The sequence below is a fragment of the Schistocerca nitens genome, chromosome 3 (genome assembly GCF_023898315.1).
Source record: "Schistocerca nitens isolate TAMUIC-IGC-003100 chromosome 3, iqSchNite1.1, whole genome shotgun sequence".
Lineage (NCBI taxonomy): Eukaryota > Metazoa > Arthropoda > Insecta > Orthoptera > Acrididae > Schistocerca > Schistocerca nitens.
In genome coordinates this window covers 452,981,133-453,006,357 of record NC_064616.1, presented here as the reverse complement: position 1 = coordinate 453,006,357, position 25,225 = coordinate 452,981,133, and the positions used below count along the sequence as shown (strand labels likewise).

At 48.0% G+C, this 25,225-nt stretch overlaps 1 protein-coding gene across 3 annotated transcripts in view; it reads left to right on the top strand.

The window, feature by feature from the left end:
* Positions 1–25,225, top strand: part of LOC126248381 (uncharacterized) — a 597,430-nt gene that overhangs the window by 550,908 nt on the left and 21,297 nt on the right. The gene's annotated exons all lie outside the window — the stretch shown is intronic.

Sequence of the window (25,225 nt, the reverse complement as noted above, 5' to 3'; positions counted from 1 at the left end):
GTGATCCCTTGATGCCTCAAAACATGTCCTACCAACCGATCCCTTCTTCTAGTCAAGTTGTGCCACAAACTTCTCTTCTCCCCAATCCTATTCAGTACCTCCTCATTAGTTACGTGATCTACCCAACTTATCTTCAGCATTCTTCTGTAGCACCACATTTCGAAAGCTTCTATTCTCTTCCTGTCCAAACTGGTTATCGTCCATGTTTCACTTCCATACATCGCTACACTCCATACAAATACTTTCAGAAACGACTTCCTGACACTTAAATCTATACTCGATGTTAACAAATTTCTCTTCTTCAGAAACGATTTCCTTGCCATTGCCAGTCTACATTTTATATCCTCTCTACTTCGACCATCATCAGTTATTTTACTCCCTAAATAGCAAAACTCCTTTACTACTTTAAGTGTCTCATTTCCTAATCTAATCCCCTCTGCATCACCCGATTTAATTTGACTACATTCCATTATCCTCGTTTTGCTTTTGTTGATGTTCATCTTATATCCTCCTTTCAAGACACTGTCCATTCCGTTCAACTGCTCTTCCAAGTCCTTTGCTGTCTCTGACAGAATTACAATGTCATCGGCGAACCTCAAAGTTTTTACTTCTTCTCCATGAATTTTAATACCGACTCCGAATTTTTCTTTTGTTTCCTTTACTGCTTGCTCAATATACAGATTGAATAACATCGGGGAGAGGCTACAACCCTGTCTCACTCCTTTCCCAACCACTGCTTCCCTTTCATGCCCCTCGACTCTTATAACTGCCATCTGGTTTCTGTACAAATTGTAAATAGCCTTTCGCTCCCTGTATTTTACCCCTGCCACCTTCAGAATTTGAAAGAGAGTATTCCAGTTAACGTTGTCAAAAGCTTTCTCTAAGTCTACAAATGCTAGAAACGTAGATTTGCCTTTTCTTAATCTTTCTTCTAAGATAAGTCGTAAGGTTAGTATTGCCTCACGTGTTCCAACATTTCTACGGAATCCAAACTGATCTTCCCCGAGGTCCGCTTCTACCAGTTTTTCCATTCGTCTGTAAAGAATTCGCGTTAGTATTTTGCAGCTGTGACTTATTAAACTGATAGTTTGGTAATTTTCACATCTGTCAACACCTGCTTTCTTTGGGATTGGAATTATTATATTCTTCTTGAAGTCTGTGGGTATTTCACCTGTCTCATACATCTTGCTCACCAGATGGTAGAGTTTTGTCATGACTGGCTCTCCCAAGGCCATCAGTAGTTCTAATGGAATGTTGTCTACTCCCGGGGCCTTGTTTCGACTCAAGTCTTTCAGTGCTCTGTCAAACTCTTCACGCAGTATCTTATCTCCCATTTCATCTTCATCTACATCCTCTTCCATTTCCATAATACTGTCCTCAAGTACATCGCCCTTGTATAAACGTTCTATATACTCCTTCCACCTTTCTACCTTCCCTTCTTTGCTTCGAACTGGGTTGCCATCAGAGCTCTTGATATTCATACAAGTGGTTCTCTTCTCTCCAAAGGTCTCTTTAATTTTCCTGTAGGCAGTATCTATCTTACCCCTAGTGAGACAAGCCTCTACATCCTTACATTTGTCCTCTAGCCATCCCTGCTTAGCCATTTTGCACATCCTGTCGATCTCATTTTTTAGACGTTTGTATTCCTTTTTGCCTGCTTCATTTACTGCATTTTTATATTTTCTCCTTTCATCAATTAAATTCAATATTTCTTCTGTTACCCAAGGATTTCTATTAGACCTCGTCTTTTTACCTACTTGATCCTCTGCTGCCTTCACTACTTCATCCCTCAGAGCTACCCACTCTTCTTCTACTGTATTTCTTTCCCCCATTCCTGACAATTGTTCCCTTATGCTCTCCCTGAAACTCTGTACAACCTCTGGTTCTTTCAGTTTATCCAGGTCCCATCTCCTTAAATTCCCACCTTTTTGCAGTTTCTTCAGTTTCAATCTGCAGTTCATAACCAATAGATTGTGGTCAGAATCCACATCTGCCCCTGGAAATGTCTTAAAATTGAAAACCTGGTTCCTAAATCTCTGTCTTACCATTATATAATCTATCTGTTACCTATTAGTATCTCCAGGATTCTTCCAGGTATACAACCTTCTTTTATGATTCTTGAACCAAGTGTTAGCTATGATTAAGTTATGCTCTGTGCAAAATTCTACAAGGCGGTTTCCTCTTTCATTTCTTCCCCCCAATCCATATTCACCTACTATGTTTCCTTCTCTCCCTTTTCCTACTGACGAATTCCAGTCACCCATGACTATTAAATTTTCGTTTCCCTTCACTACCTGAATAATTTCTTTTATCTCATCATACATTTCATCAATTTCTTCATCATCTGCAGAGCTAGTTGGCATATAAACTTGTACTACTGTAGTAGGCATGGGCTTTGTGTTTATCTTGGCCACAATAATGCGTTCACTATGCTGTTTGTAGTAGCTAACCCGCACTCCTATTTTTTTATTCATTATTAAACCTACTCCTGCATTACCCCTATTTGATTTTGTATTTATAACCCTGTAATCACCTGACCAAAAGTCTTGTTCCTCCTGCCACCGAACTTCACTAATTCCCACTATATCTAACTTTAACCTATCCATTTCCCTTTTTAAATTTTCTAACCTACCTGCCCGATTAAGGGATCTGACATTCCACGCTCCGATCCGTAGAATGCCAGTTTTCTTTCTCCTGATAACGACGTCCTCTTGAGTAGTCCCCGCCCGGAGATCCGAATGGGGGACTATTTTACCTCCGGAATATTTTACCCAAGAGGACGCCATCATCATTTAATCATACAGTAAAGCTGCATGTCCTCGGGAAAAATTACGGCTGTAGTTTCCCCTTGCTTTCAGCCGTTCGCAGTACCAGCACAGCAAGGCCGTTTTGGTTAATGTTACAAGGCCAGATCAGTCAATCATCCAGACTGTTGCCCCTGCAACTACTGAAAAGGCTGCTGCCCCTCTTCAGGAACCACATGTTTGTCTGGCCTCTCAACAGATACCCCTCCGTTGTGGTTGCACCTACGGTACGGCCATCTGTATCGCTGAGGCACGCAAGCCTCCCCACCAACGGCAAGGTCCATGGTTCATGGGGGAAGTTGTTACTGGTAGGTTTGATCAAATGCTTCAGGAACTCGGGTGGGAGTCTCTGGAGGAAAGGAGGCTTCTTTTCGTGAATCGCTACTGAGGAAATTTAGAGAACCAGCATTTGAGGCTGACTGCAGTACAATTTTACTGCCGCCAACTTATATTTCGCGGAAAGACCACAGATGAGAGAGATTAGGGCTCGTACAGAGGCATATAGGCAGTCATTTTTTCCCTCCTCCTGTTCGGGAGTGGAACAGGGAGAGAAGATCTTAGTTGTGGTTCGAGGTACCCTCCGCCACGCACCGTATGGTGGATTGCGGAGTATGTATGTAGATGTAGTTCGGTATGCATTGAGCGACCATCTAGAGGCTAATGCATGTGGTGTGTGGAAACCTCCATAATGAGATTTTCACTCTGCAGCGGAGTGTGTGCTGATACGAAACTTCCTGGCAGATTAAAACTGTGTGCCGGACAGAGAATCAAACTCGGGACCTTTGCCTTTCGCGAGCAAGTGCTCTACCATCCGAACTACCCAAGGACGACTCACGACCCGTCCTCACAGCTTCAATTCTGCCAGTACCTCGTCTCCTACCTTTCCAAATTCACAGAAGCTCTTCTGCGAATCTTGCGGAGACATGGCTTAGCCACAGCTTAGGGGATGTTTCCAGAATGAGATTTTCACTTTTCATTTTTTTGAAAAGTACACAACTACTGAGAAACACAACAAAGCTAACAACAAAACAAAATCTGTCCCTGATGTAATCCCGCCACCAATATAATCTGTCCTAAAATTAATCTGTGGTAAGAATGAGTCAGATCACCGTGTACGGTAACGGGTGATGGTTCTAGGCAACTAGTTGAGCAGCACACCCTGGAGTTACCATTCTGATGCCCCTAAGACCTTCAGTTGACAGATTACGCGTAAACATCCTTTTTTCAGATTTTGGGGACTACTAAATTTTAATTACATTTTGTACTACGGGACTGGGTTGGGTTCCACTAGTTGTGTGTAGCGGGAATTATACTAACCCCATGTCGTCAATGAAAATATAGCTCATAATGATATCATAGCCTATAATTTCCCACATTATACGCTGACCTTCGTAGCTACCCACAGGTCTGTTTCGTTAGTACAGGTAGAGTTCCATTTCCAAGAATTCCCCTACCACCAAAACTAGAACCAAATAAAATTCCATTCCACATGATGGTTGTACTAGACACTAATATCTCTTGAATGAAGTTTTTCATCGTCTATGAAATTGTCCAAATCGTTGCTCTTGAAATTTATGTTCTCTGGTGTCCTTTCTGCACCATATATGCATCTTCCGTCCATCCTTTTCTGTACAAATAGCTAAGGTACGGTCCGTGGCTAGTCACTAGAAGTATGGACGTCATGGTCCTGAGGGTACACAAATTAATATGCTTCGGAAAAATTTTGAGTATGGTGAATGTGTACTTCACACCGCTGCGATTTTCATACTCTCCCTGTCTGAGGATCTCTACAGGGAGAACGAGTACATCCGGTTGGGGTTCCAAATTCCCAAAAGGGATTTCACTGGCAGTCAGGTGTGGGTGTTCTTCCTTTATTTTTTAAATGTGGTCGCTGATACGCCTTTTTCGCCACGGATACCGGTTACCAGTTTGCATGTAATCCTCGAATTTCCTCGTCCAAATGATATCTCCGTAGTGTTCTCTGTCCCACCAGAATAACTTCGGTTTACATATGGACTGGGCTACATCCCAGGATCGCTACTATGATGTGCCAGTCCGCTGGGCTAATTTGTTTAGAGGCCGCTTCAGCAGCATTTGAAGAGGCATAGGCGTAAGGGAATCAAAAATACGAGGGTTAGTCACAATTTTTTTAAACACCACCTCAACAAAATCAAGCTGCGGCCACGAAATCTGCTGATCACGTTGTTAGTCATTCTCTATATATTCACCCTCCAATGCGACATATTTCCGAACGATAGTTTACTGTAGATCCAAAATGGTTCGGCCGGCCGAAGTGGCCGTGCGGTTAAAGGCGCTGCAGTCTGGAACCGCAAGACCGCTACGGTCGCAGGTTCGAGTCCTGCCTCGGGCATGGATGTTTGTGATGTCCTTAGGTTAGTTAGGTTTAACTAGTTCTGAGTTCTAGGGGACTAATGACCAAAATGGTTCAAATGGCTCTGAGCACTATGCGACTTAACTTCTGAGGTCATCAGTCGCCTAGAACTTGGAACTAATTAAACCTAACTAACCTAAGGACATCACACACATCCATTCCCGAGGCAGGATTCGAACCTGCGACCGTAGCGGTCGCTCGGTTCCAGACTGTAGCGCCTAGAAACGCACAGCCGGCGTTTACTGTAGAGACCCTGGTTGTAGAACTGTGCACTTTTGCTGTCCAGGAAATGTTTCACCTTAAAAATCACCTCTACATATACATCTACATCATTAGTATACAGTTCACATTTAAGTGCCTGGCAGATGATTCATCGAACTGCCACCAAGGTATCTACTGTTCCATTGTCGAATGCCACCTGAGAAGAAAAAAACACATCTTCGTGTGAGAGCTCTGATTTCTCTTATTTTATTATAATGATAATTTCTCCCAATGTAGGTGGGTGCCAACAAAATATTTTCGCAATCGGAGAAGAAATCTGGTGATTGAAATTTCACGAGAAGATCCTTGTCGAGGAAAAACGCTTTCGTTTCAATGATTGCCGCCCCAATTCGCGCATCATGTCCGTGACACTCCCCGATTTATCGATAATACAAAACGAGCTGCCCTTCTTTGAACTTTTACATCTTCCGCCAGTTCCATCTGATGCGGCTGCCACACCACACAGCAATACTCCAAATGTGGGCAGACAAGCGTGATGTAAGCACTCTAGAGTCGACCTGTTGCACTTTGAGTGTTCCACCAGTAAATCGCAGTCTTTGGTTTGCTTTACCCACAACATTATCTATGTGACCGTTGCAGCTGAAGTCATTCGTAACTTTACACACTAAATATTTAGTTGAATTTACAGCTTGTAGATTTGAGTGATTTGTCGTGTGGACGAAATTTAGCGGATTTCTTTTAGTACTAATGTGGGGACTAGACAGTTTTCGTGATTTATTAGAGTTAATTGCCACTTTTTGCACCATACAGACATCTTGTCTTAAACATTTTGCAATTCATTTTAATAATCTGACACTCCACTCTTTTTCACATTCGTCAGACAGCAAAAACACCCTGTTAGTGCGTTAGTGTCACTAGAATAAGTTACTGGGGTTGTGAGTAGACCCGTATTCTATGACAGCACATTGTTTAGCTGTACAAAATTTGTTTAATTTTTGTAGTTGTCAAAGAAGCACACTGGTTTACATAGTCTGCGACATGGCAATTTCAGGATAGTTGTCAAAATAACGTATTACGTCTTGATTAGCAGAAATGACACTGAACACAATATTAAATTTAAACAGGTACTCTACAAGATCTTTCTTACATCTAGACAGTTAAGCACAATAGGAGTTGGCCAATATTACGACAAATCGTCCGATTCCAAGTTCGGTACTATTTAGATAACAAGTCTGTGGAGGATGGTAAGGTTTTGTGACAGATTACTGTAGGTTGCTCATGTTCACAGTGGATGCAAGCTGGCGATCCAACAATTTTACGCCTTTGCCAGCGATATTTACCTTTAGCGGCGACGTGCTGTCGGCTGCATGACTGCGCGCGCACTCTGAAAACCCTATAAAAAAGCTAAGCAAAATCTTTACTCATTGCATCAGCTGAAACTGCCCTATGTTTCTCGTTAGGCGAGAAAACATGCACTCAACCTTCATAGATGGAGCACCGTTAGTGCTTCAACGCCATCTGTTTTCACAAGAACAATTAACTATGTGGCTGTTTCGTTTCTCCGCTATCGGAGCTCAACGACTCTTCAGCTAACTTCTAGCTGAATGTCTGCCAAAGTGAATACAGTGTTCACACAAAATTCCTCTTTTGGCGTCGTAAAGAGTGTGATTCTCTCTGTTCTACACTTGGCGCTGGTTCAGAGCAGAGTCCCCAAAGTTTTCGGTATTCTGTCGTTTGTAGCAAACTGTCCCCCACCTGTGTCCTTTCGTCCTTCACATCACGGCTTTTTCACACCAATGGGAGCGTTCCTTTCATCTCGTGGAAACTACACCTGCAAATAGAAAAGGGCCTACCTTTAAAATGCGTCGAAATATCGCCACTTCTACACCTTCCAAGTTTATTTCAGCCAATTGGACATTTTGTGCCAGCTCCTGGCGCCTCCAAATTACACACGTACATCACGAGAGCGCCACGGACCTTTCACGTGATCAGTAACTGGGTCTGTCTGCATCCATCTGGAAATTCCCCAGTGCGGCTGGTCCCGGCGGAGGTTACAGTCCTCCCTCGGGCGCGTGTGTGTGTGTGTGTGTGTGTGTGTGTGTGTGTGTGTGTGTGTGTTTTGTCCTTAGGATAATTTACGTTAAGTAGTGTGTAAGTTTAGGGACTGATGACCTTAGCAGTTAAGTCCCATAAGATTTCACACACATTTGAACATTTTGAAATTCCCCAACACAGTTTTCTAAAGAACTCCGTAACAGGCAACTCTGGGCCGGTACCTGCTCCCCTCGATGCGTCGTATGGCACATTCGTTGTCTCTCTCTCTCTCAGTGCAGTTCACCGACCCCTGTTAGAAGCCTTTCGTTGTATGCGGGCCGTTACTGCGCAGCGTTTTTCACCTTATGCTCATTGACATGTAGGATTTGGGTTCAGTGTGTTAATACTGTCGAATTGAGAGTCATCCCTTTTGGCATCATCTATTGTGCATTTTGGAAGGCGCATTTGCTCACTATCACCAAAGTATGTCATGTGACATATCCATCAACTTGTTAACATGTATAAAATCTCATGTAAGGTGCGAAATTTTCATTCAAGCTGCCGCCTTACACATCTTACGACATGTCAGTAAATGACAGCATCGTTTGCAAACAATCTAAGAAGGCTGCTCAGTCTGTCTCCTAAATAGTTTATATAGATCAGGAACACCAGAGGCTTACAATGCTTCGTTGGAGAAAGCCAGTTATTATGTCTGTTTTACACGTTGATAGTCCGTCAATTACTATGAACTGTGACCTTGCTCACATGAACTCGTTAATCCAGTAGCAAACCTCAGGCGATGCTCCACAGACACGCAATTTGATTAGAATTCGCTTCAGAGAAACGGTGTCAAAAGCCTTCTGAAAATTTAAAAACATGGTATCAATTTGACGTCCCCTGTCCATAGCACTCGTGACTTCGTGAGAAAAAGAGATAGTTGTTTCACAACAACGATATTTTCTGAATCTGTGCTAACTCTTTGACAATAAATGGTTTTCTTCGCAGTAATTCGTAATGTTCAAACACAGTATTTGTTCCAAAATATTACTGCAAATCGACGTTAGTGATATGGGTCTGTAATTCATCGAATTACTTGTGTTTCCTTTCTTTGGTACTGGTGTGACTTGTACAACTTTCCAGTCTTCAGTTGTGGATCATTCGACGAGAGCGCCATTGTACATGATTGCAAATATGGAGTTGTTGTATCAGCTGAAAGGAAGTTGACTCACGTGCAGCCTGGACACGAGGCCTTGCCTTTGATAAGTGATCTAAGGGGAGTTAGAACGGGAAATTTTTTTTCACATTTTCGGAATTTTTCTCATTATAAAATAAAAACTTATTTATATTTATAATATTTTTATTTTTATTTATTTATTTATTTTTATTTTATTATTTATATTATAAACTCACATGGGAAGCATTTTATTTTTAAAAAATATAATCTACGCTAGTTGAAAATGTTAAAATTCTATGTGCATTACTTCAAAATCTAATAAAATAGGCAATTTTTTGTATAGAAGGCTGTGGATTTGTTACAAAGGTTCAATTACGTGTTTGTATTGGTCATGTCCAGAAGAGGGTGGGAACCAGGTTGAGGAAGTTGAAACAAAGTTTGAGACACAAGAAACTTTCTGATGGTAAAACCATAAGAGGCAGGCTGACACACAAAATGATTGAACTACAGCAGTATTATGGGATGGCCATTAGAAATAATACTGAGGATTCGTTGAAAATGAAGCAGGCAGTATGGACTACCTTCTCCCACTGAATGCCAGCTGATGAAAGACCAATACACCACCATTGCCCTCCTGGACCTGATGCATGGTGCCAATTACCTCAATGCCCAGTACTCAAACAGTTCATACAACCGTAAACATTGCATCCCAGCAGCAGTCATGGATATCATAAAACGTAGTTACGGAGACCTGGCAAATCCCGAATTACTGAAGAAGTGTCTGCATGGTCAGACTCAAAATCCCAATGAGTCGTTCAATAATATTATATGGACTCGCTTACACAAAAATGTTTTTGTTGGAATGAAGACACTAAAGTGGGGGGGGGGGGGGGGCAGTGATGCTGTTATTGCTTTTAATGATAACATTGATAGGGTGAAAGTGCTACAGCATATGGGAATGAATCTCGGCAGGAATAAAGGTGTCATGAATTAATAATGTTCCTTTGGCGTTTCTGACACGTCCAGTCATTTCCTATCATCCTGACAACTGGAGAGGTCACCGCTCGGCTTCCAGTCCACCGTAGGCGACCGGGACCACCAGGGCGCCTACAAGGTTGATACATATGGATGTTGTTATTATATGGATCCCACTTCCTACCTCCACTGGAAGCAGTTGGTCCAGGTCCACTTGGATTCTGTGGTCATGATTTGCAGTCTCTGCCTCTCACCTGACAGGCCACCTACATGTACCACCATAACTACCCTCCTTCAGTAACTCACTCCTCTCATCCTTCTTGTGGATTTTAATGCTCATCAGCGTTCGTGGGGCAATGGTTCATCATCTAATTGAGGGCTCATTATTGATCAGATTGCTGTGGACCACGAACTGTGCCTTCTTACTGATGGTTTTGCTACTCATTATAGTGTCACATGGCACATTGTCTTCCACTGATCTTTCGCTCTCTTCCCCTCCCCTTCTTCGTTCCTTACACTGTTCGCCACTCGCTGACGTCCGTGATAGTGACCACTTTCCGTTGATTCTATTGTTCTCTTTCCACCTCCGAATGACCACGTTATCCCACTGGGCTTTTAGTAGTGCTCATTGGATTCTATAAACCTCCCAATTCGTGTATCCACCTTCTTTGTCATATTATATTGAAGTCGTCCATTATCTGACTGATAAGGTAATCAACACTGCTGGCATTGCCATTCCCCACTTGACCAGCTCCATTAACCATCGGTCAGTTCTGTGGAGTAGCATGGCCATTGCACCATTATCCGTGATGGTCATCGTGGTTTGCAAGCGGCACCCGTCCTCTGCCAGTGTTGCTGCATGGAATGGCCGCGCCGTTTGAGGTGCCATGTCACGGATTGCATGGCCCCTCATGCTTGCCGGAGCTGGCAGTTCGGTCCCTTAGAAATTCACACACATTTGAACATTTTCAACATCTGCCGGCGTTGTTACCTTTAAACATCTTCGCATCAAAGCTGGTTACTTAATCAAAGCAAATGGCTGTGTTGGGAAAGCTTTGTCTACCCCCTGCGGGTTCGGGGGTTAGAATAGGCCCGCGGTATTCCTGCCTGTCGTACGAGGCGACTAAAAGGAGTCTCAAACGTTTCGGCCTTATGTGATGGTCCCCTGTCGGGTTAGACCTCCATCTCAAAATTCTTCCGAAGAGCGAGCCGATTGGGGAAGGGCGCCTTACATGGTGCATTTTGTCCATCGTGCATTGAGACCTCAAGCTAGCTTTACCGACATCGCATTGTCGTCCCGCTCATTCTCCATCTCTTGGGCGAGGATGCATTCCTGGGTTCAATTTCCATTGTGCACTGCGCAGTGTTGCTTTTTGTGGAGGTGACGACCATGGACTTCATTGCACCTAAAATCCAGCACGGTAGCCAGTCCGTTGTGGAGGGGCTGCCATGTACCCTGTTGGTTGTAGCCCCCTGACAACACAGGGATCGCTCTGCTGATGCCTGCGCCGTTTACTCCCCATGTATGCCAAGGAATAGATGCCCATCTCCTTGGGGCATCGCCCGCATCTCGTGGTCGTGCGGTAGCGTTCTCGCTTCCCACTCCCGGGTTCCGGGGTTCGATTCCCGGCGGGGTCAGGGATTTTCTCTGCCTCGTGATGGCTGGGTGTTGTGTGCTGTCCTTAGGTTAGTTAGGTTTAAGTAGTTCTAAGTTCTAGGGGACTGATAACCACAGCAGTTGAGTCCCATAGTGCTCAGAGCCAGTTCAGCCACATGTCTTCCCGCTGCACTTCCAGCCTCACATGTCGAGATTGTGGACGCCCATCACATCCCGATACTCCATGTGCCCCGCCTCCTATCTGTGTCAACTGCAGAGAGCACCATTCACCTTGCTCGCCAGACTGCAGGATCTTACAGAAAGAGCGCAAAATCATGGAATATAATACCCTAGACCGACTGACCTATACTGAGACCAAGCGGAAATCCGAACGACTACATCCGGTACGAATGACTTCCTCCTATGCTGCTGCAAAGACAACCGTGTTAGCCCCATCAGTTCAGCATCTTCCAGCCACATCACAGAGCCATAAAAATCCACATACCCCCTTGCCCATGGGGGGCACTATCCCCCCCCTGTTGCTCCTGCGCCACCTACCTTGGGAACCCCCCCCCCACACACACACACATCAGGGACATCCTTCCCCATTTCTAAGCCGGAGGAGTGTCCAACTTCTTCGGCTTCTCACGCTCACAAGGGGTCCGTTGGGTCCTCCCTTCCCAGGTTCCCACAAGTGGGAAGGCTGACGACCGACAGTGACATAAGTGCCCACAATCAGCTGGTCGTAGGGCTTCGCAATCCTCCTCCGTCCCAGAGACTGAATCGGTGAAGCCCTCCCAGCCGGTGAAACCCAAGGTTCAGTGAGAGAAGTCAAAGAGAAAGACCTCTAAGGCCAAAGATTTTGCGGTAGCACCGACCCCACCGCACCCTTCGAGATCTGAATCTGAGGATGAGGTCGAGATCCTGGCATCTGCTGAGGACCTTGGTCTCGCCGGTCCCTCAGACACCATGGATAGCACTTACACAGGTGCTCAATCGATGGCGGCAGGTGACCCAACGGCGTAATCTGCCTCCCCAGTCCCTTCCCGCCTTTCTCAGCCATGTACAATGTCATCCTCCAGTGGAATTGCAGTGGTTTCTTCCACCATCTAGCTGAGCTCCGACAGTTTATCAGGCTTCACCCTTTCTTCTGCATTGCTCTTCCGGAAACTTGGTTTCCAGCGATGCGAACCCCCACCCTCCATGGCTATCAGGGTTATTATAAGAACCGGGCAGCTTATGAAAGGGTGTCTGGCGGCGTCTGCATCTATGTGCTTCACTCGCTTCACAGCGAGTCTACCCCTCTACAGACACCTTTAGAGGCTGTCGCCATTCTGGTGAGGACGCCACAGGCTGTTACCGTCTGCAGTCTTTACCTTCCACCGGATGGTGATGTCCCGCAGCATGTTCTGGCTGCGCTGATAGCGCAATTTCTGCCGCCTTTCCTGTTACTGGGCGCCTTCAACGCCCATAACCCTCTGTGGGGTGGGTCAGTGGCAACGGGTCAAGGCGCCACCATTGAGCATGTATTGGCACAGCTCGACCTTTCCATTTTAAATGATGGTGCCTTCACACATTTCAGTGTGGTACATGGAACGTACTCCGCCATCGACCTTTCGATCTGCAGCCCTATCCTCTTACCGTCTGTCCAATGGAGAGTGCATGACCACCTGTGTGGTAGTGACCGCTTTCTGATCTTTCTGTCACTGCCACGGCGTCAGTCTTCTGGGCGCCCTTGCAGGTGGGCTATGAATAAGGCTGACTGGGACTTGTTCTCCTCCACTGCCGCTATTGAGACTCTCTCTAATGACGACATTGATGCAGTGGTTCACTCAGTCACCACCGGCATCGTTACTGCCGCAGAATCTGCCATTCCCCGTTCTTCTGGGTCCCCTCGGCGGAGGACTGCCTTTGTAGTCGCCTGATATCGCTGAAGCGATTAAAGATCGCCGGCGGGCGCTCCAGCGTCACAAGCGACATCCCTCCATAGAAGAACACCTCATCGCCTTCAAACGGCTGCGTGCGCGGGCCCACTGCCTTACCTGCCAACGCAAGCAGGAGTGCTGGGAGCGGTATGTCTCCACCGTTGGCCCCCAAGTCTCTCCATCGCAGGTCTGGGCCAAGATTCGACGCCTCTATGGCTATCGGACCCCTGTCAGCGTCCCTGTGCTCTCACTGAATGGAACAGTTTGTACTGACTCCGACGTAATTGCAAACCGCTTGGCAGAGCATTTTGCTCTGAGTTCCGCTTCTGCGAATTACCCACTGGCCTTCCGCTCCATTAAAGAGCAGATGGAACGTCGGAGGCTTTCATTTCGCACCCACCATCCTGAATCCTACAATGTTCCATTCAGTGAGTGGGAATTTCACAGTGCCCTAGCCGCTTGCCCTAATACTGCTCCTGGGCCAGATCGCATCCACTGTCAGGTGCTGAAACACCTTTCAATGGACTGCAAGCGACGCCTCCTCGACCTTTACAACCGTCTGTGGATCGAGGGTGAGTTTCCGTCGCAGTGGTGGGAAGGCATTGTCATCCCCATTTTGAAACCTGACAAGAACCCTTTGGAGGTGGACAGCTACCGCCCCGTTAGCCTCACCAATGTTCTTTGCAAGTTGCTCGAACGGATGGTGAGCCGGCGATTGAGTTGGGTACTCGAGTCTCGGGGCCTTCTGGCTCCGTCTTAGGGTGGGTTTCGTAAAGGACAATCTGGTGAGCCTGGAGTCAGCCATCCGTACAGCCTTTGCCCGCCGTCAGCACCTGGTCGCTGTCTTTTTCGACATGCGGAAGGCATACGATACGATATGGCGTCATCACATCCTCTCTACGCTTCATGGTTGGAGTCTTCGGGGTCCACTGCCGATTTTCATCCGAAATTTTCTGTCGCATCGTACCTTCCGCGTGCAAGTCGCGGCCTCCCATAGTTCGTTCCGAGTTCAGGAGAACGGGGTGCCACAGGGATCTGTTTTAAGTGTCTGCCTGTTTTTAATTGCAATTAATGGACTCGCTGCGGCGGTAGGAACGACTGTCTCGGCTTCCTTATATGCTGACGACTTCTGCCTTTACTACAGCTCCACTGGCATTGCAGCTGCTGAACGTCAGCTGCAGGGCGCTATCCGCAAGGCGCAGTCTTGGGCTGTAGCGCATGGCTTCCAGTTTTCGGCTGCCAAGACCTGCGTTATGCATTTCTGCCGGCGACGCACTGTTCATCCGGAGCCGCGGCTTTACCTTGACGGCGAACTTCTTGCTGTGGTGGAGTCACATAGGTTTTTGGGTGTGGTTTTTGATGCCCGGTTGACTTGGCTGCCTCATATTCGGCAGCTTAAACAGATGTGTTGGCGCCATCTAAATGCTCTGCGATGCTTGAGCCACACCAGCTGGGGCGCCGACCGATCTACCCTGTTACGGCTCCACCAGGCGTTAATCCAGTCCTGTCTGGATTATGGGAGCCTGGCTTATGGCTCAGCATCCCCATCTGTGTTGCGGGTGCTGGACCCAATCCTACACGGCGGGATACGACTTGCCACTGGTGCCTTCCGGACCAGCCCTGTGGACAGCATACTTGGGGAGGCAGGTGTCCCTCCACAGCGGTTACGGCGCCAACATTTACTGGCCGCTTATGCTGCCCATGTTCGTAGGTTGCCTGGGCATCTAAATTATCGTCTCCTGTTCCCACACACAGTCGTCCATCTCCCAGAACGTCGGTCCCGGTCGGGTTGTACAATCGCCGTCCGTGTCCGAGAGCTTCTCTCCGAGCTTGGGATTTTCCCTGTTCCACCTCCTTTCCGGGCCTATCATCCCTCGCCCTTTCCTTCGGCTCGAATTGGCACAGGGCCCGAAGGACTCCGGAGGCCTTCCGCCGCCGCTTTTATTCCATCCTAGCCACGTATCAGAGCTCTGGCGTTTTTTACACTGATGGTTCGATGGTTGCTGGTCATGTCGGTTATGCTCTGACTCTAGGGGACCGCTACGAACAACATTCATTGCTGACTGGCTGCATCGTTTACACTGCTGAGCTGGTCGCCATCTTTCGTGTCCTAGAGTACATCCGCTCCTGCTCAGGTGAGTCCTTCGTTACCTGTAGCGACTCCCTGAGCGGTTTACAAGCTATCGACCAGTGTTTCCCTCATTCTCGTCTAGCGTTGGCTGTCCAGGAGTCCCTGCATACTCTTGCCCGTTGCGGCCGATCTGTGGTCTTTATGTGGACCCCAGGCCATGTTGGGATACCCGGCAATGAACACGTAGACCGCCTGGCGAAAGAGGCCACCAGTAAACCATCTCTGGCCATTGGCCTCCCGGCGACTGATTTGCGGGCACTCTTACGCCGCAAAGTATTCGACCTTTGGGACACTGAATGGCGCGATCTGACCACGCCCAATAAACTCCGAGCTATCAAGGAGACGACGACTGTGTGGCGGTCTTTGATGCGAGCCACTCGCAGAGACTCAGTTGTCCTTTGTCGGCTCCGCATTGGCCACACCCGGCTGACGCATAGTCATTTACTGCGTCGTGGGGACCCGCCTCTTTGTCGTTGTGGGGCGGTCTTGACGGTGGTCCACATTTTGTTGTCCTGTCCACTTTTAACTGTGCTCAGGCAGACATTTGCGCTGCCTGATACGCTCCCTGCCCTCTTAACAGATGACTCTGACATGGTGGACTTAGTTTTGTGTTTTATTCGGGCAGGGGTTTTTTACCATTTAATCTGAGTTTTTGTTATGGTTTTTTTAGTGTTGATTCTGGCCTTCGGTCTACGATTTTAGACTTAGTTTCTAATATGTTTCTCGGTGGCTGGCTTTTCCTTTTTTTTCTTTATGGTCGGCCAACTACCGTCACACTCTGTGTGGTTTTAATTTATTTTGTCTGATCTCTGTTTTAGTCTTTCTTGTCCTATGTCGTCTGCCGTCTTTTCTGTTGTTCGTTTTCTTAATTCTCTGTTGTTCGTTTTCTTAATTCTCTGTGGGTGATTTTAGTTTTTTGGAAAAAGGGACCGATGACCGTAGCAGTCTGGTCCCTTTAACCCCCACAAACCAACCAAAGCTTTGTCTCCTCTCTAGGTTCTTCTGTCCCTTTCGTCATGGGTGTGGACTAAACTCCATACATTCAAAGGCTGTGAGTGGCAGTCTTCCATTTTGGGCGTTGTCCTTCCAAGTGGTCTTTGTACATATGCATCAATTTTCGCAGAACACGCCATGACCCATCTTGTGATAGCATCAGCATCGTATCCAGCTGCCTTCCTCTTCCAGAAACAGCAGGCTGAAGCTTCCCACTTGTTTTACCTGTTGTCAAGTGTAATCCTACAATGCACCTTTCACTGAGTGGGAGCTTCTTCTGGCCCTCTCTTCTCAAGATTCGGCTCCTGGCCCTGATTCCATCCATAACCAATTGCTTCAACACATCAATCCTCCGCAAAGCTAATATCTCCTCCAGCTGTTTAACATTATTTGTTTCAAAGGCATTTTCACCTCTCAATGAAGACAGTATTGTGGTTCCTGCTCTTAAGCTTGCCAAGGATCTGTATCATTCCTTGATAATTACTGGCCAGTCAGCCTGACCAATGTCCCCTGCAAGTTACTGGAATGGTTGGTGGCTTGTCAGTTCATTTCGGTCCTTTAATCTCAGGACCATTTATCGACTTACTGGTGCAGCTTTTTGGAGGGATGGTCTCTGATCAATCATCTGTTCGATTGGAAACAGCTGTTTGGCACGCCTTTTATCAGCGCCACCATCTTGTCGCAGTTTCTTTTATATTCCTAAGGTCTATGACACAGCTTGGTGCCATCACCTCCTCCTCCCACTTCGTGAGTGGAATCTTTGGGGCCCCCCTCCCAAATTTTATTCGCCGGTTCCTGTCCCACTGGTCAGTTAGAATCTCGATTGGCACTGTTCTCAGCTCTCTGCAAACCCTAGAGAATAGCATTTGACAGGACTCCATATTAAATGTCCTTCTTTCTTTCATCGCTATTAATGGACTTGGAGGCTCTGCCGTACTGCAGGTAACCGTTGCTCTGTACGTAGATGATTTCTGTATTTGGATTAGCTCCTCATCGGATTGAGTGGTATCAGGGCGGATGTTTCGCATGTAAACCATATAAATCTGCAAAAATCGAGCCATTCTAAAATGGCTGTCTATTTGAATGGTGAGGTATCTTTGAATGCTGCTTTGTATGACTTGGTAGCCTTCCCTTCTCTGGCCACACCATGGGAGGAGGGCGAGGCTCGCCGTCTTGGGCTGAAACACTTTCCTCACTACCTCGTCTGTTATAGGATGGATAGGGACACATTCACTGCCACAAATCCATAGTTTTTTTGTGGAGAATATAGAGGACAAGTTTGGTGGGGTCTCTCAGCAATATGCGGTTGGGCTCCCTGCTGATGAAAACTGCTTCTGCCACCCAATCTGCAGCTCTTTATTCTTGTGATCGTCTTAGCAATGTCCCAGTGTCTATTACCTCTCACTAATCTCTGAATATGGTCCAGGAAACTGATTAACTCTGGGCTAATCTGAAGCAACATGGGGTTCATTTTGTTTGATGCATGCAGAAGGGTTACAAAGACAACTGCAACGATACTAGCGTCTTCATTCTCGCTTCTGAAGGGGATACCCTGCCACAGAAGGTCAAGGTTATGTGCTTCAGATGTCATGTGAAGCTGTACATCCCACCACCCTTGAGGTGTTTTTAGTGCTTGTGTTTTGGGCACATCTTCCTGCTGTACAGTAAACCCTCTGGGTGGTGACTGTGGACACCCACTCCATGAGCAAAGCCCCTGTGTTCTGCCACCTGGGTGTCAGGTGTCATGACTGCCACTCCCGTCATTCGCCGGTTTGCTCAGCTTACAAGAGAGAAAAGAGGGTCCATGAGTAAAAGTCCCTAGATCGCCTATCTTATGCTGAGGCTTGCAAAAAGTATGAGAGAATCAAAGTGTTACTTCCTTCAACTTCTGCCTCTGTTACATCCTTTCCCCATCCTACCTCTTTCTTACCCTACTCCCATCCCCCTCTCCCTTCCACCTCCCCTTTAACTCCCACGACGTCCCCTCCAGAAGCCACTCTCCCTCCACAGTTGTAGTGTTGCCTTCTTTTGCACCTACCGGTGATGGGGTTCCCCCACCCCCCACCCCTCTTCCCTCGAACCCCTCTCCCCAGCGTCTCTCAGGCTGGAAGCCTTAAGTGTCACACTCTTCCTCATAGCCATCAATGGGCTTGTAACCTCTATTGGGACTGTGGTTACCTCGGTGATGTATGTCAACAAATTTTTGCATCTGGTGCAGCTCCCACTCAGTAGCATCTGCTGAGTACCGGCTCCAAGGCGCCATCTGATGGGCCTCTGAATGAGCCATCTCCCATGGCTTCCAGTTTTCTCCCTCCGAAACGTGGGCTCTGCAGTTTTTTCATCGACCCACAGTCGGAACTTTAAGCGACCAGCTCCTCGATGTTGTAGTGCAGTTCCATTTCTTGGGCCTTATTGTTGATAAAAAGCTGACGTAGATGCCCCATATTCGCCACCTAAACACTACATGTATCGAGAAGCTTAATACTCTTTGCCTGCTGACCACACATCTTGGACTGCAGAACGTATCACTCTTCTCTATCTTTACGGTGTTGTGGTCTTGTCCTGACTAGATTATGGTAATCAGGTTTAGGGCTCAGTGGCTCCTTCCACTCTGCAAATACATGACACTGTTCACCATTGTGGCTGTTGGTGCCTTTCGCACTAGTGCTGTTGAGTCTTCTTGCAGAAGCGAGGATTCCCCCTCTGCAAATACGATGGAGCGAACTCCTGGTATCTTATGCAATCGCCATTCGCCAAATTCCCTGGCCATCCCCAGTACCCTGTTCTCTTTGCAAATGAGACATGTCTCCCTCCTGGTAACTTCCCATGGGTGGGATTGCCAGTTGGAATGCATCTCACTTCCCTGTGTCCAGATCTCCATCTCCACTCCCTGGAATGTACCCTGTGTATTTCCTCCCACACCTCGCATGGATGGTGCCTAGATCACAGATTCGGACTGACCTATTCCATGGTCCTATGGTCTCTGTCACCCCTATGGTTTTTCTGGCATATTGTAGGTGACATCATTGCACAATTCCAGGGTGCCACCGTCTTGTACATTGTTGGTTCTAAAACTGTAGATAAGGCAGGATACGCTTTCACTTCTCCTACTGGCTTAAAACACCATTTATTGCCAGGATCTTCTAGTGTGTTCACAGCAGAGCTCCTAGCCATTCACAGAGCCCTCTATTTTTGTTTTCTCAGGCCTCCCTCCACTGTGTTTTAATTTGTACCAACTCAATGAGCAACCTGCAGGCTATCGACCAATGCTGTTGTCTCCATTTGATCTCTTCTATCCATGACCTTCTCTCTGCCCTTGGCCATGTCGTCTGCTCATTTGCTTATATCTGGGTCCCAAGTCATATGGGAATCCCAGGGAATCAACTGGCTGACCGTCTGGCTAGAGAGGCGGATACTTAGCTCCCATTTCCTTTCAGGATTCCAGCTGTAGATATGCAGATAGCCATCAAATCTTTCTTTTCCCAAAAGTGAAATGACCTCTAGTTCGCCGGCCGGAGAGGCCGTACGGTCCTAGGCGCTACAGTCTGGAACCGAGCGACCGCTACGGTCGCAGGTTCGAATCCTGCCTCGGGCATGGATGTGTGAGATGTCCTTAGGTTAGTTAGGTTTAATTAGTTCTAAGTTCTAGGCGACTTATGACCTCAGAAGTTAAATCGCGTAGTGCTCAGAGCCATTTGAACCATTTGACCTCTAGTTTGCTACTGCTCTCAGTAATAAACTCGGCACACTCATGAAGGCTACTGCAGTTTAGTGCTCTTCTTTCCGCTCCTAAAGGAAGGGATTCACAGTCTTAATCCGTCTGTGCATTGGTCATACCAGGCTCGCTCATTTTTTCCTCTTGCGTAACAAACCACTCCCTACAATGTGGTTGTAGATCCAGATTGACGATATCCCATATATTGGTGGAATGTCCTTCTTTTGCCCTTCGTTCTAAGTATCGTCTTCCAGATTTCTTAAATTTAATATTGGTAGATGATTCACGAGCGCTAGGATTGGTCCTCAGTTTTCTCCTTGAAAGTGGTTATTATTTTCAGATATAAGGGTTTGCTTTACTCCTGGAGCAGGGGCAGGGTGGTTGTGGTTGGCGCCTCTCTTCGTTTTCTCAGCCTGGGACCCATATCCACTTCCCCTTGCCAAGACCGCTCTTTTATCCCTGTTTTCCAAGTTCTTAGATTTGGACTACCCTTTCATACTGTCTACTGTGTGTGTTTTAACATCCTCCTCGTTTTGTAGTTTGACTCCTTGACGTCCAGCGAACACCCTCTCTTCCGTGTGTAGGTTTGAATTCGCGGGACTGATGACCTCGCCGTTTAGTCCAAGACCCCCTCAATCAATCAATCAATCAATCCATTCAATCATCCATATTTTGCTAGACTGCCACTGCGTTTTGGCCCTTCGCACTAAATATGCCATCCCACCTTCCTCCCCCCAGGGGGTCCACATCTCTTTTGTGGATACGTGCGTGGCGAGCACGGGGCCCCGAGCCATTGCAGCCTTCTTTCTCTCCCGGGCTGCATTTCCTTTTCCGTCCCCTCCTTTCCCCTCCATGCTCCTTTCCCCTCGCCCTCTCCTCTCCCACTATTGGTGTCCTTGCTTATGTTGGCCCCGCTATCCTCCTGGTTCTGTTGGTTTTACTCTCTGGCTTTGTTGCGTCCTTATCTCCTCTTTTTGGCATTCCTTGGTCCCCCTCTGGGGTTTGACCTCCATTCCAAAATTTCTCTTCCGTAGTGTGAGCCATTTGGGGAAGAGCACCTTACCTAGTGTCTCCGATGTGTGCCCTCCTAGTACATTCCACCTTTTCTTTCACGTCGTGGTCTGATGCTAGGGTGCATAGCCAGCACGGTAGCCAGCCCGTGTGGTGGGGTCGCTATGTACCCTTTTGGTTGAGCCCCCTGAACACACAGGGATCACACTTCTGATACCTGAGCTGTGACCTCCTCATGCATGCCTTGGAGTGGTTGCTCGTCATCCTGGAGCATCGGAACTCCCGGCAATGGCCGCCGTGCCAGACGGCCCTTGCTGTGGCTGGGTGGCGCCCGTGAGGAGAGCCCCTGATCGGAGTGGGTGGTATCAGGGCGGACGCTATGCAGATGAAACGCATAAGGGTCCAAAACTCTGGCCGTTCTGCGGCCGTCTCTCTGCGTGGTACTGATTCCTCAAGTGCTGCTTCTCTTGCCCCTTCGGCCTTCCCTTCCATGGCTACCCCCTGGGAAGAGGGTCAGGCCCGTCGTCTAGGGGCAAAACCTTTCCCCCGTTATCTAGTTTGCACCAGGACTGATGGAGATACTTTCACCAGTGTCAAGCCTTTATTCTTTGTGGAACACATTGAAGACAAGTTTGGCGAAGTGGACTCCCTGAGCAAGATGCGGTCGGGTTCGTTGCTGATTAAAACTACTTCAGCTGCCCAATCTGCGGCCCTTCGTGCCTGTACCCATCTTGGCACAATTCCTGTGTCTATTACCCCTCACCAGTCTCTAAATATGGTGCAAGGTGTGATTTTCCACAGGGACCTCATCCTTCAAACTGATGAGGAACTTCGGGACAATCTCGCACGGCGGGGTGTTCACTTTGTTCGGCGTGTTCAGAAGGGTCCTAAAGATAACCGTATTGATACTGGTGCCTTTATCCTGGCCTTTGAAGGGGATACCCTTCCTGAGAAAGTTAAGATTATGGTCTATCGCTGTGATGTGAAGCCGTACATCCCACCTCCAATGCGGTGTTTTAAGTGCTTGCGTTTTGGCCACATGTCTTCTCGCTGTTCCCAGGACCCTCTCTGTGGTGACTGTGGACGTCCACTCCATGAGGGGAGTCCCTGTGTTCCCCCTCCTGTATGTGTAAATTGTCGTGGTAGTCATTCTCCACGTTCACCAGATTGCCCAGTTTATAAGAAAGAAAAAAAGATCCAAGAGTATAAGTCCCTCGATCGTTTAAGCTACACAGAGGCCCGTAAGAAATATGCACGACTGCACCCTGTGTCTATGACATCAAGTTACGCCTTGGTTACATCTTCCCCCCTTCCCCCCCCTTCCTTACCCCCATCCCCGACCCCACTCCTCCCCCCCTCCCCTGCGGCTCCCACACCTTCTCCTCTGGGTGCTGCTCCCCCTCCCCAGCCGGAGAAGTGTCCCACTCCTTCGGCGTCTGCCGGTCAAGGGCGCCTCTCCCGGGATGCCCCTTCCCGGCACCTTCCAGGTCAAAGGACTGCTGCCGCGCGGCGACCGCGAGAGCCGCGGTCTGTCGGCCCCCAGGTCGCCCGGTCTCTTTCTGTTCCTGATCTTGCTGCAGCTGGCTCCTTTATGCCACACAGCCCTCCTCGATCTCAGCCTGAAAAGAAGAAGAAACATAAGTCCCGGGACAAAGAGCCTCTGGTGTCACCGGAGGTCCCTTCCCCGACTTCACAACTGGATTCTGACCTGTCGTTTATGGATGTCGCCCCCTCCTTGTCTGTGACGGGTGGGGACCCGGCAGTATGACTGGATTTAGCGTGTTCAGCCCTCATTTAAACCATCGTTCTGTGGTTCTCCAATGGAATTGTAATGGCTACTATCGACACCTTCCGGAATTGAAATCCCTTCTTTCGTCCTACTCTGCAGCTTGTGTGGTTCTCCAGGAATCACATTTTACTGATGCTCACTCACCGACCCTCCGTGGGTTCCGTGTTTTCTGTCGCAATCGGGTCGGACCCTTGCGGGCTTCTGGTGGCGTTTGTACGTTGGTCCGTACCGACATTGCTTGCACGTGGATTCCTCTCCAAACTACATTGGAAGCGGTTGCTGTTAGGGTCCACTTAGACTCTGCAGTCACCGTTTGCAATCTTTATCTCCCTCCTGACAGGGCTCTTACACCTGCTGCCTTAACCACCCTTCTTCAGCAACTTCCTCCTCCCTTCCTCCTCCTTGGGGATTTTAATGCTCATCATCCTTTGTGGGGCAGTGCCTTTCCATCTAGACGAGGTCTTCTTATAGACCAATTTATTGCAGACCACGACCTGTGCCTTCTTAATGATGGCTCCCCTACTCATTTCAGTGCTGGTCATGGTACCTTTTCTGCCATTGATCTTTCTCTTTCTTCTCCCTCTCTCCTCCCTTCATTACACTGGTCGCCACACGACGACCTTTGTGATAGTGACCATTTCCCGTTGATTCTCACGCTCCCTTCGCGCTCCCCGATGGACAGGTTACCTCGTTGGTCTTTCCACCGCGCCGATTGGCCTCTATACACTGCACAGGTCGAGTTTTCTCCCTCTTTGTCGGGTTGTATTGATGACGTCCTACGTGACGTGTCTGACGCGATTGTTCGCGCTGCTAACGTTGCTGTCCCGCGCTCATCTGGACTATTTCGTCACCGGCAAGTCCCGTGGTGGAGTCCGGCCATTGCCATTGCCATCCGTGATCGCCGTCGAGCTTTGCAACACTTCAAGAGGCACCCATCCGTAGCCAGCCTTACTACTTTTAAACGCCTTCGCGCTAAAGCCCGTTATTTAATCAAACAGAGCAAGCGGATATGTTGGGACCGATTCGTTTCTTCCCTTGGTTCCACTGTCCCTCTGTCGCGGGTATGGGCTACACTTCGTTCTCTCCAAGGTTGCCATCGGCAGTCCACCCTACCAGGCCTTCACCTCCCAGATGGCATTTGTACGGACCCATTAGTTATCGCCGAACATCTTGCGACCCATTTTGCAGTGGCATCGGCGTCAGCCTCCTATCCCGCTGCTTTCCTTCATCAAAAACAGCAGGCTGAAGCTCTCACCTTATGTTTCACCACTTGTGAGTCAGAATCTTATAACGCACCTTTTACTGAATGGGAATTTCTTTCTGCTCTATCTTCTTCTCATGATACGGCCCCTGGCCCAGATTCCATTCATAACCAACTGCTTCAACATCTCAGTGCTCCACAACGGCAACACCTTCTTCGGGTGTTTAACCTTATCTGGCTCCAGGGTGACTTCCCTTCTCAGTGGAGGGATAGCATTGTGGTTCCTGTCCTTAAGCCTGGTAAGAACCCCCTATCTGTTGACAGCTATCGGCCAATTAGTTTGACCAATGTTGTTTGTAAGTTACTTGAACGGATGGTAGCCCGTCGGCTCACTTGGGTCCTCGAATCTCGGGATCTATTGTCCCCTTACCAGTGTGGCTTTCGAGAGGGACTATCTCCAATCGATCATTTACTTCGCTTGGAATCCGCAGTTCGGCAGGCTTTTTCCCAGCGCCGCCATTTGGTTGCAGTGTTTTTTGACCTTCGCAAGGCCTATGACACGGCCTGGCGCTATCACATCTTACTAACCCTTCATCAGTGGGGTCTTCGGGGCCCACTCCCGAATTTTATCCGCCAGTTCCTGATCCATCGGTCATTCAGAGTTAGAGTTGGTACTGCTTTTAGTTCTCCACGGACCCAGGAGACGGGCATCCCACAGGGTTCTGTCTTGAGCGTCCTTCTTTTCCTCATTGCTATCAATGGACTTGTGGCCTCTGTCGGTCCCTTGGTCGCCCCTGCCCTGTATGTGGATGATTTCTGCATTTGGGTTAGTTCCTCCTCGATGGCATCTGCAGAACGGCAGCTCCAGGTGGCTATACGGCGTGCCTCTGCATGGACCCTCTCACACGGGTTTCAATTCTCTCCTTTAAAATCGCGGGTGGTCCACTTCTGTCGCCGTACTACGGTCCACCCTGATCCAGAGCTCTATCTCGCTGCACAACGATTGCCTGTGGTTTCACAGTTTCGTTTCCTGGGTCTTCTTTTCGACAACAAGCTCACTTGGTTGCCCCATATCAGACTCCTGAAGGTAGGATGTTTACGTAAACTCAATGTCCTTCGCTTCCTTGCCCACTCCTCTTGGGGTGCAGACCGTTCTCTCCTCCTCCGTCTTTATCGTGCTCTAGTTCTGTCTCGTTTGGACTATGGTTGTCAAGTTTATGGTTCAGCTGCTCCTTCCACACTGCACGTGCTGGATCCAGTCC